The following is a 12,565-nucleotide window of genomic DNA, read 5'->3' as shown; positions in this document are numbered from 1 at the left end:
CTTTCTTGTCCCCCATTCACAAAATTCATTTATATATACAATCGTCGCTCTGACTAGTAACCCTTCCTCTGGATCATTGTCCTCACCTCTTTCTTCTGCAATTTTCTATCTCAATACATTCTCCATTTCCACTCGTCTAAAATGGCAATGAAGTCCTGCCTGTTTATATCCCGGCGTCCCAAAACCAGTTCAGCAAAATGCCACAAAATATTATAAAAGAAAATAACAATAAAAATACCAACGTCCTTCCTCCCCATCCCCTCCAGACCGGCCTACCCGACAAGCCCACCTTGCCTTCTTCATGAACTACCTGGGCTTAACACCTTCCTAATTAAGTCGTACACGGTAAGATCATAGCGCCATCAAGTGGGAAGGTGCGTATTGCATACTGACACCCCTGTCTGCGTGTTTCAGATTAAAGCTATCGCCCATTGTTCAAGATACGGCAATGTGCGTAATGGCTTGTTGATTTGACCGCATAAACAGGCTGTTTGCATAAACGGGTACCCACCCGTCTTCCTGCTGTGTCACGCCGGTTCAAAGTAGAATTAAAAAAAAAATTTTTTTGTTAGCTTATTTCATGTCTATTCATCCGCTTGAGTGGAGATGAGAAATTGGACTTCATAACCCTTACTTTCCATCTTTTTGTTCTTTAGTTCATGACTGGTTTTCTGACAAAGGGGGAAGAATTACTATTTTATGGATCGGAATGATATAATAGTGATATAGTACAGCATGGCCCACTGAAAAGTACCCCAGAAAATGTAGTAGAGAGGAGGAACATTCTTTTATTGTTTAAACTAGCCTGGTTGCCCGGGTGTTTGTAGGTGTGTGTTGAGCAAAAAAATAAATAAATAAAAATAAAAAAAGTTGTAGTTGGCAGACAGGCTCGAACCCGTACCGCAAAGGAGGAAAAGAACGTAAAAAAGTGACGTATTTGCTGTTGCGTCCATAGCCAAACAGGAAGTGGCAAAGGTTTGACTTAAGGCTAGACAATCGGAAAAAGGGGATGACTTTTGAAAATATCGGCGAAAAAAAAAAAAGCGACCCCTCCTTGTAGAAAAGTGCCCAATTGAGGGTGAAGAAATATTTGTCGTCCGAAGGGTCGACCTTCAAAACGATACCGATCTCATGAAAGTTTTAGGCTGACATACACACATGCATGCATGCATGCACGCATTAAAACAGACAGGCGAGATTTATATTATAGATTACCTGTAGTGTTATAAAAGATGATGGAAGTGTGCCCCGTTTACATCTATGCGTTTGCAGGTAGTGTCTGTACATCTTCTCTGATCATTCTCCTGATAGCGTTGATAATTGTCTCCTTCAGTTGGTCCAGGTTGTGAGGATTATTATTTTTTTTTTATTACATTTTCACCCCATACAAGGCACATTGCCACTTTGGTGTAGGGGGCTACTAACAGGGGCAACAACTACTGGGGTACTATGTAGGGATTTGGGCAGCAAGATGTTGGTTCACGTTGCACTTGCACTTCTGCACGTCAGTACAGTTGAGGAAGCAGGGACCTGGAATGGAATTCCAAAGTTTAGCGGTTCTGGGGAAGAAACTACTGGAGTAGAAAGATCTTTTACATCTAGGGATCTCTACAGTGTGGGGGTGGGATTTTGCAGCTTGGTGGGTCTGTCGAGGGTGTTCACGTCGTGGGGGCATAAGTGCTTGCAGTTCGTCAGAGCATTCACCATTATAATACTTGTAGAACAGGCAGAGGGATGCAACGTTTCGTCGATGGGACAGAGGCTGAAGCTTAGATGCCAGTTCAGGGCCTATCAGATTTGCGACTCTCTTTTGAACCTTGTCAAGGAGCGAGAGACTAGTAGCCGATGCACCAGCCCAGATGTGACAGCAATACTCCATACATGGGCGAATGGTGGCCTTATAGATGTACAGGATACTTTCGGGTGTTAGTGGTTTTATAAACGTTTTGTTTTCAAGTCTCCCAACGATAAAAATCACATGACAAGTCCGGGGAACGTGGTGGCCATAAACCTTTGCTTATTATTCTCCTTTCTGTAAACATGTCCTGAACTCGTGTCGGCTATCTGGTTTCGATTCTAGCTGATGGCATCCAGGTTATATATTTATATAGTTTTTATCTCATTAATATATATTAGATTCAATATATTAATCAATAGAGAATTGTCTGTAAAATAATAAATACGAGCGGGGGTACCCGGCGTTGCCCGAGTGTTTGTTTCCGGGACGGGGGGGGGGGTTTTAAAAAATGTTATGGTAGGTAAGTAGGAAGGATCAAACCCGGAGTCATGAGTAAAAGTAGGAAAATAAAGTGTGAAAAAAAAGAAAAAAAAAAAAAAAATCTGCAACGTTAACAGTTCGGCCACCAAGAAAAGTCCATTCCAGTTGTTTAGGAAAAAAAAAAAAAAAACGACTACGGTAGGTCGGCGCGAACGTGAAAATATAATGTGAATTGTCCAGCACGCTAACCACTACGCCACAGAGCACTGCAGCTTAGTTTAGTGATTTTAAATAACTTCACATGAAAGAACTACGAAGCCAAACCGGTGTTCTCTTCTCAACTGTTCCTTGTGAACGATCCCCAAACGGTGTTAAGTGGTGGCAGGGGGAGGAGGAATTTATTAGAGAGAAAATATTTTACCACTTCCATTGATCTTAACCGATTTTGGCCGTGACTTCTCAGCAGAAAAAGTATAGAAATCTAAGATTATCGAGGAATTTGAGAAATAATAAGCCTATAACACACCTCAGATATTGTTCTGCCGTTTGTGCATATTATATTTGCATGAAATATCTTGATTTTTAATCCTATTAATGTCAAAATCAGATGGGAAAAAATGAGTTCATTTTATTTATATAGATAGAAGATAGAAGATAGAAGAAGAAGATGTAATCTGCGTAGATTAAATATCATATTTAAGCCTCAGGGGTTCATCCTGGGCCCAACTCTCTTCCTGATCTACATTAATGATCTTGCAAATCACATCCTTACATTATTCGTAGACATTTATGCTGATGACACTACCATCTATGGTAGCACATCAGAGACCGTAAACGACCAAGTTGTCTGTCTGATTCTCTCTCCTCTAATCTTGAGCACGTGGTACAATGGGGAAAGAGGTGGCTGGTTACTTTAAATGCATCTAAAACCAAGCTTCTATCTTTATATCATCAACGCCTTGATGCCCATCTGGCATCAATTGATATGAATGGCTCTCGTCTTGAGGAGGAGTCATGTTTTGGCAAGCTTCTGGGCTTGACTTTTACTCCCGATCTGAAATGGAACAAGTATATCAAATCCGTTGCCAAGGTCGCTGGGGAAATGGTAAGATCCTTCTACCGCTCCAGTAGATATCTCACTCCTGATGCAATTCTCTACCTATATAAAAGCCAGGTACGACCAATTATTGAGTACTGTTGCCATATCTGGGCTGGTGCTGCTTGAGTTCAAAATAGACTTCGTAGCTTAGTGGGGGGTGCCTTTTTCTCTTCCTTGTAACATTTTTCCCACAGAAGATGTTGCGAGCCTGTCTCTGCTTTATCGTTATTTCCATGGCAGCTGTTCGTCTGAGCTCCAATCCATGCCCCCCCCCGCCAAACTTTCACGAAAAACAATCGTCTAGCCAAAACCAATAGTTTCCCACACTCTTTATTTGTGCTTAAACCTAAATGTAGATTCCATGAGCGGAGTTTCTTTCTTAGAACTGCACGCCAGCTGACAATAATCTGAATGTCTTCAAGACCAATGTAAACAAGTTCTTGATGAACTGTCCCCCTATGTAATCCAATTTACAAAATGTCCACTACTTATGTTTACTACGTTATAATCACATTAACTAATGTTTGCCCATTAACCCTTATCCTCGAGTGGCATCCAGGTGTTGATAAGTGGTGATTCCTGTGAAAAAAAAAAAAAAAAAAAAAAAAATTAAAGCCTAACTTACAACCGGGCAACGCCGGGTGTCCTGCTAGTATTTTCTAAATTCCAGAAGAGTATGTTCAGTAGTTTAGCAGATAAACGCAAATTGGTACTTAACATTTACATAAATAGATTAGTAATTATTATTGTTCTTAACTTCTACTTATTTCCCCCGCACTTATAGCATTGATAATGATAAAAAATCTCGACGTCCTATTTTCGAGTCAAGACGAGAAGTCGGTAAGATTGGCCACACTATGAAAGAAAAAAAAAAGAAAGAAAAGAGAAGGAAAATACCCATCGACAAGATGGCTGTCGCGCCAAAACAGGTCGAAAAAAAAAAAAAATGGCGTCGCAGACGACCAACCGGAACTCGACGAGCAGAGGAGTTCCTCGGCGTTTCATTAATCAACCTCCCACCCGGCCTCCTCGCGTCTGTAAAATGAGCAGGGAAATTGGACAAGCGCCAACGTAATCAATGAAAGAAGAACACGAACGGGAAGACTATGACGGTGACAAAAGTAGGAGTGGAAAAATGAACGCGATGCGATTGGTCAAATTAAATTGTCACCATTTTGAAAAAAAAAAAAAAAAAAAAAAAAAAAACCACAAGACGAAATCAATGAATAAAATCGCAACCATTTTGTTATTGTGTGATTGTTCTTTTTTTTTTTTTTTGATAATTTGCTATGTTTGTTTTTCTCTCTACTTTCCCCCAATCTGTTTCTCTTCTTCCTCCAACATTTGTCTCTGTTTCCCCCCCCCCCTTATCCATTTGTCTCTCTTCATCTCTTCCTTATTCATTTGTCTTTCTGTTTTTCTACTCTAACCATGTGTATCTCTTCTTTCCCCCTCTTATTCATGTCTCTTTCCTCCAATCCATTTTTCTACCCAATTTATTTGTCTCTTCCCCCCCCTTCCATCCATTTGTCCCTCCCCCCCCCTTCCATCCATTTGTCCCTTCCCCCCACCTTCCATCCATTTGTCCCTTTCCCCACCTTCCATCCATTTGTCTCTTTCCCCACCTTCCATCCATTTGTCTCTTTCCCCACCTTCCATCCATTTGTCTCTTTCCCCACCTTCCATCCATTTGTCTCTTTCCCCACCTTCCATCCATTTGTCTCATAAGTTTTGATTTCGGTTTCGATTATAGCTAAAAGAACTAAACTTTATATATATATATATATATATATATATATATATATATATATATTGCAATAGAAAACTGAAAACATGTGTTTATGGGGGGCCAAAAAATGAAACTGAAATTAAACAAAGAACAAGGGAATTTATTAAAAGCCTGGAAAAGCCATGGATTACAATAGAAAAATGCGAGCATGAAAAGTAATATGGTTAAGCTTAAACATGGAAAAGTAAAAGACTAGCTGTTAAAACTGAAAAAGAAAACAAGATATTCTAGTAAAAAATATAATAAATTTATAACTTAAAATATTGCAGTATAAGGAATTGATTATATAATGTTATAAATTGAAATTTTAAAAACATTCTTAATGCTGCAATATTTTAAGCTTAACCATATTACTTTTCAAGCTCGCATTTTTCTATTGTAATCCATGTTTTTTCCAGGCTTTTAATAAATTCACTTGTTCTTTGTTTAATTTGAGTTTTATTCTTTTGCCTCCATAAACACATGTGTAATAACATTGTACGGTACTCGTCTGCTTTCAATACCCCCCTAAATCATCTCCATTTCATGCTTTTATTCTCTCTGTTTAATTTGTTCTCTTTTCGTGAGTGTGGCGAATTAGTAGCAACAGTAGTCGCTGAAGCGACGTGGTTGCTATGGAAACCAGTCATAAAAAAAACGTCGCTAAGCTCCTTAGGTTTTTTTTTTTTTTACGATTTTTAACACCAGTAAATTTATCACAACTTTTGTTTTACTGAACGAAAATTGAACAAAAAAATATATAATGTATATATAGCAGTATTTTGTATAGTTTTTTTTAATTTTGAATTCATTTTCCCAAACTTACCGTGTTCAACAGAGAGTTCGGAGCCATTTGTAATTTTCAAATACATCGGTAAACACTGTATGTTTTTCGAGCTGAATAAACATATTACATTAAATAAAAACACTAAAAAAATTGTCCAGTTATGTAGAAGACTGACTTCTCTTGCCTTTGGTAACATTTATTTGTTATATATTTGTTTTGTTTTTTTTGACAACTTTTTCGAATCTGTGTGTACAGTAATGCTAAAGCAATTCCAGCATGTGAAAATCATTCTGCTTAACATGCATGCCACGAAAAAGTCCGAAAAATATCAGCGAAAAAAGCGACCCCTCCCTGTAGAAAAGTGCCCAGTTGAGGGTGAATGAATTAATGTGGTTGGCCAATTTTTCGATATTTGTCGTCCGAAGGATGGAGCTTCAAAATGCTACCGATCTTATGAAAATCTGTCGTTTATGTCGAAAGTTTTAGGCAGACACACACACACACTAACAGAAGGTGAGATTTATATTATAGACTAGCGGTGGGTACCCGGAGTTGCCCGGGTGTTTGAGGTAAATCAAAATCCCGGGGGGGGGGGGGGTAAAATAAAAAAGGTGAGTATGAGGATCGAACCCGAACCCTTGAGGCGAAGTTGGAAATTAAAGTATGAAAACAAAAAAAAAGTGCGACGTTAACCATTGGGTCACTGCGCGATACTAAAGGAAACGCGTTTAAATTTATTTAATTACTTAGATTTGGCAGGTGCACGTTTTAATGACTTAATGAGGTCAACTTTGACTGCAGGATAGTATTTCATTTACTGCGGGAATGCTTTTTTATTTTCCCAAGATGTTGGTGGGGGGGGGGGACCAGCTCCCCTGTCCAAATTGAATAGAAATTGTTTGATATAAGGAAAATATTTCCACATTGATCAAAGCTGATTGATTGCTTTCGGACATTTCAAACTGTTGAATATTTATCTTCCCGAAGTCGAGCAAATTAAATAGACAGGCGACCTCCGTTGTTAACTCGGAGATATTATTATTTATATGTGATATAAAAAGTTTTAAGAAGTTGTGAAGCGACTGACCGCTTCTCTGAAAAAAGCCTTTCTTGGACATACACAAAAAGCGAACATACATACACACATTTTCGCTTTTATATATATAGATGTTTACGAGTTAAAAATATTCTGTTATTCTGAAAAACATGTAAACTTCGACCTTCTTCAATTGTAAAAGTAATCTGCTCCTGAAGGTTGAACGTTGAATTCATGGCTGACGGAACGAGAGCATTCTACCCCCGTAAAATAAATAAACGCTTCTGGGTGGCAGTGATTACTGAGAATGCAGTTTGGAGATTCGAAGTTCCTATCCGTCGCGGTTACCATCTGATGAAGGCCAGAGGAATAGTTGGCCGAAACTTTGTGAAACAACAACTAATAAAGATGAGAATAATGGTCCGCAAAAAATAAATTAATATAAATAATAATCATCTCGATAATGAATTCCAATTAAAATAATATATTAGCTCTTTTACTGTTGTTCCACATTCTTCTTTTATCCAGCCTATTCCTCTCTCTTATTTTAATGTATCAAACATAATAATTTAAGTCATTCGCCTCTCATTTGTATAAGAGATACCATTCGAAATAGCTGAAAAATTAACCACGCCTGATAAAACCTGGCTCAGTTGACCCCCACCTCCAAAGAATTTATGTAATTCTAAATTTTAGATAATTTTCATCCGGGGCAATGCTGATCAAAAGCATACCAACTTTGTGGGTATTTTTGTAGATTTTTTTTAGCTTTTAACTCAACATATAAATACACTGATAACAGATTACACGCATCTCTTTGCAGTACAAAGGGCTTTACGGAAAAATTCATCTTTAGTTGACCTTGGACAACTAAATAGTTTCGTTTACTCGCCAAATAGAAAAGTTCCTAGGCAAACGTGACGAGTACGTATATCATAAGGATTTTTCTGTGTTTTTTTTTTTTAACCAAGTGTAATTTTAAGTATGCAACGAATTATATGTCGAGATGTGAAGATTCGACTTTCATTAAATTTTTGGGGTTTGTATTACTGTACACATAGATTCGAAAAAGTTGTCAAAAAAACAAATATATAACAAATAAATATTATCAAAGGCAAGATAAGTTACTTTTCTACCAAACTGGATATATTTTTTGTGTTTTTATTCAATGTAACACGTTTATTCAGCTCGAAAAACATAGTGTTTACCGATGTATTGGAAAATTCAAATTGGCGCCCGACTCTCTCTTTAACACGGTAAGTTTGGGAAAAAGTGTTAAAAACAATAAACTATACAAAATACTGTTAGAAATTCGCTCAATATATGTTACCATGACATTAGTTGACACATATTCGGAGGTTTTTTTAATAGTATTTTGTCTAGTTTATTATTTATAACACCTTTTCCCAAACTTACCGTGTTAAAGAGAGAGTCGGGCGCCATTTTGAATTTTCCAATACATCGGTAAACACTGTATGTTTTTCGAGCTGAATAAATATGTTACATTGAATAAAAACACAAAAAGATATATCCAGTTTGGTAGAAAAGTAACTTATCTTGCCTTTGATAATATTTACTTGTTATATATTTGTTTTTTGACAGCTTTTTCGAATCCATGTGTACAGTAATACAAACCCGATTTTTTTTTAACGGACTTTGGTTATATATATATATATATATATATATATATATATATATATATATATATATATATATATATATATATAAGGAATTCAAGGTCATGAGGGGGTTTTGAAGCATTAAAACGATGTTATTTTTTTGCATTTAACATTTTATTTTTTATATTTCAAGTGGTCCTCCATTTTTTATCACAAAAAAGTATCGAAATTATTTTATTTTCATGTCTTTGTTATTCTATTCTTATTTAAACCATTTTGTGTCCTGCTCTTTCGAGCGAGGACTAATTGTTCTAGTTAAACCTTTTATTGTTTAAATCTTTCTCCTTTGTTTTATCAAAAATAAAAAAGATTATACAGGCGTTTTTCACTTTGCAATGAGTTTTGGAAGATTGTCGGCGAAAAAAAAAATAATAAAATAAAAAACACACACACAAAAAAAATAATAAAATAAAAAACACACACACAAAAAAAAAATAATAAGATAAAAAACACACACAAAAAAAAAATAATAAAATAAAAAACACACACACAAAAAAAAAATAATAAAATAAAACACACACACACAAAAAAAAAATAATAAAATAAAAAACACACACACAAAAAAAATAATAAAATAAAAAACACACACACAAAAAAAATAATAAAATAAAAAACACACACACAAAAAAAATAATAAAATAAAAAAACACACACACAAAAAAAATAATAAAATAAAAAACACACACACAATCTCCAAAAGATAAGAATTTTATTACTTCTAATTATTTCTTGTTGCCACTTCGAAAAATCACTCGCAAATACGACTGTTTCACTCGCAACGTAAGGCCCTGTGTACGTTAGCTTTTAAATCCCCACCTTCAAATGTCTTAATTGGAGAAGGGGGCATCCCTTTCTCTCCGTCTGTCCGCCCTTTTTTAAACGCAGTTTTTCCTTGTTGATATATTCCCGCAAACTTCGACATCTTCTGTTGCGTCTGCTTATCTGCCAAAGATCCGACATTACCGCAGACGATGTAATTTGATACGCTTGCCATTTCGTGAAGCTGTGACCTCTTCAATCCGTAAAGCTGCCGCCTATCTACATCTAGACGAGATATAAAAAAAGTGTGTGTGTATGTGTGTGTGTATATATATATATATATATATATATATATATATATATATATATATATATATATTCCAAAAATAAAGGGTATTCTCAAGAAACGTTCTTTCAGTCTGTCTGATTAGTGATAAAATTCTATTTAAAATTTAAGCGCGACAGATTAGCGAAAATATTATTTCAGTCTTAATGTACAGAAACGCTATTTCAAACTTAAGTTCGACAGACTGACGAAAACTAATTTTCAACTTAAGCTTGACAGACTGGCAAAAAAAAAAGTGATAATTCAACTTTAATCGTGACAGACGAAATTTCAAATTTAACTGTGACAGACCAACGAACATCGCACTAAAAGGACGTAACTAACCAGCGCAGTTGTTGTACTTTTGAAATCTTAAGTAGAGAAGCAGTCTCGCAAGAAAAGGAGTGTATTCGAGGGGGTGGGAGGGCGTATTCGAGGGGTGGGGGATCATTTGAACAGAAGCGAAAAGCAAGAGACAAGGGGCGGGGGCCTGGGTAGTTGGAATGGTAAACGGGGAGAGGGAGGGCGTTGGAGAAAATCTTTTTCTGTCTCTGAAGCAGTATAAAAGAAGCCGGGTTTGTTCACGCTTCGCTTTTTTTCTATCGTTTTTCTTTTATTCCTTTTTATAAGTAACGGGCAGGGTTACCTGGCGTTGCCCGAGAACAAACCTATAGCATATCTACTTATAAAAAAAAACGCACTGTGTGTATCTGTCTGAGAGTTCCCTATGCATTTCGAAACGGCTCGACCATTAGTTATGAAATTTCACACAAACATATTGTGTCTGAGAGGGTCCTTAGAGAGGTTATGTATCGAAAGGCTTCTGATAAATATTGACAATCGAAAAATCCGATTAAGGAAGAAATATTACGATTTTGAAAAAGTTAACACCTAATAAAGTCTATTGAGAAGTTTTATTACCGTACAAGCAGAAGTATCCGGTGTATAAAACAACGGCAAGTTCTTTGATATGACAGGGGCGAGTTCGGATTGAATACTTCTGTTTAAAGCACGATTGAAACATGGCACTCGACTTGTAAATTTTTTTTATCTTAAATTCAATAGAAAAAAAGGATTGCTTTTTTATTTCTTAGCCTTCAGCCCAAGACCAATGTGTAGTATCTGTTCTAATGCTGCAGTACACTTTTTAGTCTCTATTAATGGAAGAGAAATCCTTCATGACGGATACATTGTTATTTTTATTTTTGTTACTAACCACAGTGCCCCTTTTGGAGGAGCTGGTCCCCCCACATTAAAAACAGACCTCGTGTCTAACTTTGCCCTCGTGGGTAGTCAAGTAAGCAAAAAGAAAAATTCAAGCTATTATATAAAATAATTTTATAAAAACAATAAGTTCTCTATAGTGCAATGTAGACTGCTATGCATTATGGACCAAGTCAGTGCGAGAAGACATTTGTAGTTTCCACCCGGTGCACCACAGTGGGTCCCCAATCAGAGCAATTAATCAATCGATTTGATTGAAAAATATGGGTATATTAACAGATTTTGATGATAATAAAAATATTGCATGGAACATTCGCGGGTTCGCATTCAATCTCGGGCAACGTCGGGTCTCACTGCTAGTTTTTATTAACTACCATTTTCTCTTTTTCTTTCTCTCTCTCCGCCGTTTCCCTCTATTTTCTTCAGTTTGGACATACAGACAACTTTTCAGATATAGATTTCTCGAAGAATAAGTCGGCATAAGGGAAGTAAGTACTTTTTTCTTTTTCTTTTTTTACAAAGGAATCACCATTTACCAAGGCCCAGAGGCCACTCAAGGACAAGGGTTAAAGAGTGTACATTGGTCAAAGTGACAATATCATATCGTTAGAAGTGTAAGTTTGTTAAATTGAATTACTTAAGGTTGGTTGTTTTTGTTCTACGGCATATCAACCCTTTTCAGGTCATTTAATGCCAAATCCAGTGATTTTTGAAGAATTTTTTTTTTTAATAGAATACATTTGTTTTTTTCTCAAGTCGGTTTCTATTTAATCCATAGTTGGCACCCTAACAGGTACTACCACTCCGGGTCAGAGTGGACTTGGAAGCGATGGCAATTAAGCGGTGGTTCCACACTCCCCAAAGCCCGCAAGCTGGGACTCGCCATCGGATATAGTTTAAGGTCATATCCAGAACCGATTACTTAAGGGGAACGGCTCATCAAGAACTTGTTTACATTGGACTTGAAGACGGCCATATTGTAGTCAGCTGGAAAGCAAGCAAACGGAACAGTTCCACAGGCATGCAGTTCTAAGAAAGAAACTTTGTTCATGGAACCCACGTTTAGTTTTAGGCACAGATAAAGAGTGTGGGAAATTATTGATAGTGGTTGCAGCTAGACGAGTGTTTCTCGTAAATGTTTGGCAAGGGAGAGGGACATAGATTGGAGCTCAGATAGACTTGATAGAAATAAATCAGTTACTTCCATTTCACGCATAGAATGGGTTGAAAACCGACCTCTAAACCGAATCTCTATCCAATAAATGTCACGGTTACATTTCTTGGGTGGGTTTCTAACAGTATTTTGTTTTATTTTTAAGTCATTATCGAAACTTCAAATGTGTAGGTGTCAATTCGCGGTCATTTTTCTTGTTTTCGCTACTGTTGTTAATATCCTCGCAAACCAGCTATATTACAGCTCGTGCTGATTTTGTCTCACGTGCTCAGTGACAGATGCAACCACCGACCTTCTTCAGGTGTATCTTGTAGAACTTGGAAATCTTTCTGTTGAACTCGCGAACTTGCACGGAATTTCGTACCCTTTATTTAATTCACGGAGGTATCTTGTTTGCGTTCCGTCAGCCATGACTGGATACAAATCCTAAATTTGCAAGGACCCGTGGCGTAGTGGTTAAAATACTTGGAAAAAATTCAGTTTTCAAAGGAACCTT

At 36.7% G+C, this 12,565-nt stretch overlaps 1 protein-coding gene across 12 annotated transcripts in view; it reads left to right on the top strand.

Moving 5' to 3' along the window:
- The window catches only part of LOC145265357 (plexin-A4-like), a 1,096,693-nt gene that overhangs the window by 195,250 nt on the left and 888,878 nt on the right, over positions 1-12,565 (top strand). The gene's annotated exons all lie outside the window — the stretch shown is intronic.

The sequence above is a fragment of the Euprymna scolopes genome, chromosome 40 (assembly GCF_053919585.1).
Source record: "Euprymna scolopes isolate OS-2025 chromosome 40, ASM5391958v1, whole genome shotgun sequence".
NCBI lineage: Eukaryota > Metazoa > Mollusca > Cephalopoda > Sepiida > Sepiolidae > Euprymna > Euprymna scolopes.
Note: the sequence above shows the minus strand (reverse complement) of the source record. Positions and strands in the feature narration are given on the sequence as shown.